We start from the raw sequence: 6,541 nt of genomic DNA, 5'->3' as shown, positions 1-6,541 counted from the left end.
CTGGGGAAGCTGGGAGGGAGCAGGTCTGTATTGAAGCCAAGAAATAATCCCAGCCTACCCCACCCCCTTCAGCTTCCCAGGAGCAGGGAGCCCCGTGGGTAATTAGGCGGCTGGAAATAAGGGGGGGGCTGGATCCGGTCTTATCTAAATGGCTGTGGGGGTGTGGTTTTGCACGTGCTTAATGGACTGGGTGGAGGAGAGGGATTGATAGTTGTTTTTGTTGTTGTTATTGTTGTTTGGTTTATTTTAATTAAAAAAAAAAAAGGTAGACTCTAGGCGCCTAAAAACACTTTGGTGCAGGGCTTGGCCAAGTCCGTCCCAAAAAGCTAAGGCCGAGGCCCAAGCTCGTCCCAGGGAGGTCCAGGCGGGGCAGGCGCTCCCTAAATCGGCGTTCTCGGAGTGATAGACCCAATTTTCTTCGCGATCCTGGCAACCAAGGTCGCCCGCGGTAGCCGCCAGAGTGGTTAGAACAGAAAAAAAATGAAAAGAAAGTTTAGAAACCTTCCCCTGAGCGAGATTCACCCGCACGCTGCAACGGGTGGATTCCAGCACTTGCGTCGGTTTCCCCTCTGACCGGGTGGGGCCCCTCCCGGCCCCCCGCCTCTTCCACCACCCCCCCCACCCACCCACCGGGACCTCAGAAAGGGCGGCTGGGGGCGAGCCGAGGGCGCTGCGCGTGACCCCGGGCGGAAGGGCCCCAGTCTGGGTCCTAATGCGGGTGGCGTCTCCCTTGACAGGCGACGTTTGGGGACAACGGCGGGGACGGGAGATAAGGTGACATACCAGAGCAGATTTGGTGTGCGCGCGCTGATACTCCTTTCCCGACAGGAAACGCGGAGCTATTTAAGACCCTATCGATTACTTTATCTTTCCGGGAGGAAAGCTTCATGCCGAGAGACAAAAGATGTTCCCTAGCGAGAGATGTCAGGCCACAGGCTTCGCCACACAACGGAGGGTCTGCACAGGCGACGCCCCATGCGGGCGGGCGCAGAGAGCGCAGGGACACGCACTTCCACCGCAGGGCAGGGACGCGCACTTCCACCGCAGGGCAGGGACGCGCACTTCCACCGCAGGGCACACAAGCGCGTGTTTGCGCGAAGGACGGGTCTGAAAGGCGGCCCGAGACCGAGGGGAGAGAGGGGGCCGGAGAGGAAGGGGCGCTTCACAGTGTAATCTTTTGTTGCCTTTGAAATTTTTTGACCTATTACTTAAGCACATAGTACTTAATACACCCACACTAAGTGACTGCACTTGAGGCGTACGTGTGCCCGTGTCATTTCAGCACATTTAAAGGACACCGGGAGGTCCATCCCAAGCGGGTTATTGGTTGCTGTCAGTGTATGCCACAGAGACCTGGCTAAAGGGTAAACTCCCCGCTGAGCTCCTTTAAAGGGCTCGAATGTCTACCACTGTCCCGTATAGACACTTCGTGGGAACGCGTCCGCAAGGACCTTACAGTGTGCTCATTTCGCGAGTGTTTGAATTCCCGCATTTTGCCAAGTGGCTTGAGGCGCACAGGCGCTCGGCTATCTCCCACCCATCCCCCCACCCACCCACCCTCCCCGCGGCTGGCACTGAATTCATTTGCTCAGGAATCCCGCAACTCGTTCGCCTCCAGGCCGCCTGCGCCGTGGCCCGGGGAGGCTCTCGACCAACGCTGAACCGAGCGGTGCAGCAGTTTGCCTTCTGTCCGTCTACACACTGCTTGGCCCGGCCGCAGAGACTTCACAGCGCGGCCTGACACCACGAGGAAAGAAGATGCGGAGGGAGGAAGGGCGGAAGCCCTGGTAGGGTTAAATCCCGTGCCGGCCGGCCAGTGCCAGTCTAAATTCAATCCCGACCAGGCCGCAACAACCCAGGAAGCTTCGCGGGCCGCGGCAGGGGTTTCCGCCCAGAGGCCCCGGAGGCCCCATAGATCTGGGGCGGGGAGCTTCATCTCCCCGGTGCCGCGGCCCACCCACTCCAATGCCAACCCCCCGCGCGGCTGCAGGCCCGGCTGTCGCCCCCGCGCTTTGGGAAGGAAAGCAGGCAGCCGTTCTCCCGGCTTGGCTTTTCCCAACCCAGAGCGCCCGCGCCGCAGGGTTCTTCCAAAGCCGCAGCTCCCCGAGCTTTCCACCCCCGCAAGTGTGGACTAGCCCCTGGAAATACCGTTTTCCTCTTCACCGTATTCCGAATCGTTGCCCCTCTGATCCTAAATGTCACCTGATTTTTCCAGATGTGACCTCCAGTGACGGGCTCCAGTGACGGAGTTTTCTCTCCGCCTTCTCGGCGCAGTTTTTGCTGAGCGGTTGCAGCCGTCGGGGGGGGGGGGGGGTTTCAGCCGCCCGCCAGAGTGTAGATGAGAAGCGAAGACGAAATTAAGGCGAAACGTACGTCGGAAGTTTGAAGAGGACTCCTTGGCCAACCCCAACATGAGTTTGTAAACCGACCCAGAATAAATTCCTTTTGAAAAAACATAGTCCCCAAAGCAGAGAAAGTGACTTGCACAGAGAAGTTTAAATTTTGATAGGAACAAGTATTGGCAACCACACAAATTGGCAAAGTGTAGTTGCTCGCAAAAAAAAAAAAAAAATCCAACATATAAGACATATTTGCAGAAAATATCTCTGAAACGTTATATAATTAAAAATCGGTTCCAACCTGGGTGGGAGTAGGGAAACCTTTTGGGGCAATGTATATGTTTTTGTAGTTTGAGCTCTTCTCGGTTGCAGGTTTGTGAATGTGTTAAGTTTCATCAAACTGTAATACACGTTAACTGTGTTCCTTTTGTTCTAGGTGCATTCTGCCTCAATAAAATTTATTAATAAAAAAATAAACCCAGTAATAGTTTTGCCCTTGGAGAAGGGAACTGGGTAGCTGAGATAGAGGCCTGAAAGCTTTTTTTTTTTGTTTCCCCTTTTGTACATATTAGGTTTTTTTTTAAATGTTTGCTTTTGGTTTTTGCGGTGTATTATTTCTTCAAAAATATACACTTGGGATACTCGGGATGTGACTGTAAAACAAATGTTAAGAAAGCAACAAATGCAGAAAGAGGAGAAACTTGTACACCGCGTTGTAGGGATAAGGGCAAGAACGCGCTGTCCAAGCCCAGAAAATACTTTGGAAAGGGGGATATCTTTGACATTGAGTTTTGTTTTATTTTGTTTTTGATATTTTGTTTAGTACACCAATGAAAAATGAGTGAACCCTTGGGCCGGTTCTCCAGGGCAGCCGTAGGAGAGGGCAACTGCGCCCAGGAGCCCAAGCTAGACCGTTTTCCCGACGCTGCGACCCGGCTCGGGCGAGCAGCATTCTCTCCCGCCTCGCGCAGAGAAGCGGTGACCCGCTGTGCCGCTGGAGGAAGACTCCCGGCCTGGAGAACCGGGGCGGCCCCGAGGCCAAGCAGGCCCCCCCGGGGGCCCCCGTGACCTGAGAGGTACGAGACTGCTCGGCCTCGGTTGCCCATCTCCCAGTGCAGCCCGGCAGGGTCTGGGACTAGGGGTTGCAGCAGTGCCACTCGTGTTTGGGGGAACCCTGTAGGAAACAGCCCCTGGAAAATAGAGAAGAGTCTCTAGTTAGGATGGATTCCAGATCTGGATTGGTTTCAGGCTTATTGCAGAACGGTTTCTGGAGGCTGGCCCTCAGGAGACAGATTGACAGTGGGCCAGAGGCGGGGGGCCAGGAAAGCTAGCAACTGCCAGTCTCCTCTGCCTGCCTAGGGGCAGGGCTTGGGTGGGGTCACCAAGTCTGCCGCCAGCCTCGTCTTTCCACTTTGCAGCCCCACTCAGAGCAATCAGACTCGCAGGATCTTCTACCAGGAATGTCAGTGCACTGATTAATGTGGGGGAGTGGCATACCCAGTGCCCCGAGACTTGGGTCTGCCCTCCAGGCTGGTCCCTGGGACCAAAGCAGAGGTTAGGGAAGAATCTCGAGGGAGAATGTTCTGGATGTCCCTGGATAGTGCTGGACAAAGGCCACCCTCACATCTCTCTCTCTGACGCTCTCCCGACCACCTCATTCATTGTCCCTTCTGCTCATGACTTAGCTCCATTAGGCTCACTGAGATTTAAGTGAGTTTACAGCTTGGGTTCCCTGTCTCAAACTGTACACACACTTCAATTCTTAAAACCAACATGAGGAGTGGGGCCCAGAAATTTGCACTCCTAACTCCCCAAGTTGTTCTGGTGAAGATATTTCCACAGCCACAAGTGTCCCTTTCCTTTCTATAAAGAGGTAACTTTATTCACTACGTTCACTTCACAAAGTGTGTGCAGTTTGGGTGTCTTATCTTGATAATGACTTTTAAAATTTCTTAAAGGCGAATACATGTCAATGGTAAAAAAAAAAAACTATTACAACTTTTTTTAAAAGAAACTGTTCGTTCAAAAAAAGTGTACTATGAAATGTCTCATGTCTCATTCTTGACCCTCCCTCCTCCAGTTTCCTTCACCAGAGGCTTTTATTACCATTTTGTTTATCCTTCAGGAAAAAAAGTACATATCCATAGAATCACATATATATTCATATGCCCATTTTTTTTAATGACAGCATATTATAAACAGAATTCTGCAACTTGATGCAAAATTTAATGTATCTCAGGATGTATCCATAAGAATATGTAAATGCACCTCATTCTTTCTTCTGACCACTGATATTCTGTTCTATTGGTGTATCATAATTTTTTTAACCAGTCCCCTAAAATGCATATACGGGTTGTTTTTAAATATGAGGTTCTTTTACAAAAAAAGTGCAATGAAAGTACTTTTCTTTGCATACATGTATGCCTATTTCTATAGAATATATTCCTCACGTGGAATTATTTCCTAGAAGTAGATTATGTGTTTTTTTATTCTGATAGTCCCAAATGTTCCAAAGAGGTTTACCAATTTACACTCCCAACCAACAATGCACGAGGGTGCCTGCTTCCTACCTCTTCAACTACGCAGAGCAATAACAAAACTTTTTAATCTTGGTCAATCCAATAAGTGAAAACGTTTGCCTCTTTGGGTTTTCATTTGTTTCTTTTTTTATGAATAGGTTCTGCTGCTCTTTGCCAATTGTTGAACTGGTTCATTGGTGATTTTCTTGTTGATTTACAGGACCTCTTTCCAAATGATGGGAATCAATGTTTTGAGGTTTTGGTGTTCTCGTCATCAGGTATTGTCAGCATTTTCCCTATGCACTTTTCGTCTGACTCGATGGTATTTCTTGCCATGCAAAAGTTTATTTTTATGCAATAAAGTGTATAAATTTCTTCTTTTAGAGCTTCTAGGTCTTTCTTTCTCCCCATCCAATTTTGGCGTATTTATTTAATCATCCATGACATTTTAATGTTTTGATTTTTATTGAATTTTTTTTAACTATCTGGATTTGAATTATTTTGGAGTAAGAATAATTTGCTTTTCACTTCCCCAGCACCATTTATACTTTATTTTGAAGGTGCATTGTATGAGCCACACCTCTAAATAGCATAACACGACAACTGAAAGAGACCTCATTTTCCATCTTAACCAGCTTGATTCTATAGATTAGACAACCCACCAGTATGCTTTTCCACCTTCCCAAAGTCCGAAGAAGTCCAGATGACAATCTGGGATGTTTCCAGAATTGCACGCAACTGGAAAAGGACCTTAGATACACCTACTGCAATCAAGGAGACAAGCATGAAACTGGTGACCAGAGAAGAAAAAGACATGTTCAAACCCAGCCAGTGGGTGACAGAGGCAGGACCAGCATGCTGTCCCGGCTCACAGTCCAGCACTCTTTCTGGTATACTCCTGTCTCCTTCGCGCCTACAAATCTCAGGCTGTGCGATCCCAGCACCTGGGCACCCAGGCAAAGTGGGAGAAGGGGAGACAATCAGGCCATGCCCCCAATACTGACTAGGCCATGGAGTCCATCAAAGGCTGAGCTGAAGTTCTGGTCCACCCATTGAGCCTCGCCCTTCACCAGCACCAACACCCACTCACACACACACACATGCATACATACACACACACACATGCACAGTAGCCACTACCTGCCTTCTGCCTCTTCTATGAAAGAGGCTGTTCCAATAATCAAGCAACTTTGGATACAGAGCCCTGCAGCTCAGGGAGCTTCCTACCCATCCCAGCTATTAAAAGGGGCTAGACCTTGGAGCAAAGGAAGCCCAAAGCCTGAGAGAAAACAGCGGCCTTAGTGATATGGAGTTAGCATTTCCAGGGCTCCGCTTAGACGGCCTGAGAAGCAGGTCTGGCTGCATAATGTGTAGGCCCCCGTGCAAAATTAAAATACAGAGCTCCCTGTTAAAAACGTATTAAGAATTTCGAGAGAGCAACAGCAGAGCCTTCTACCAAGCTCAGGCTGGGTGGGACTGCATAGGTTGCAAACCCATGAAGCCAGCCCTGAGGGAAGAAGAGCGTTAACTACAGGAGAGAGGGGAGAAGGATCTTCCCCAGGCCTCAAGAAGGATCAGACTGTAGAATACCAGTAGGCTAAGGGACTGTTTCTAATAATCAAAAGGAGGAAACAACCCAAGGTCCATCAATGGATGAATGGGTAAATAAAACCATGGTATGGA

This window comes from Tamandua tetradactyla, chromosome 20 (assembly GCF_023851605.1).
Source record: "Tamandua tetradactyla isolate mTamTet1 chromosome 20, mTamTet1.pri, whole genome shotgun sequence".
NCBI classification, from domain to species: domain Eukaryota; kingdom Metazoa; phylum Chordata; class Mammalia; order Pilosa; family Myrmecophagidae; genus Tamandua; species Tamandua tetradactyla.
Note: the sequence above shows the minus strand (reverse complement) of the source record.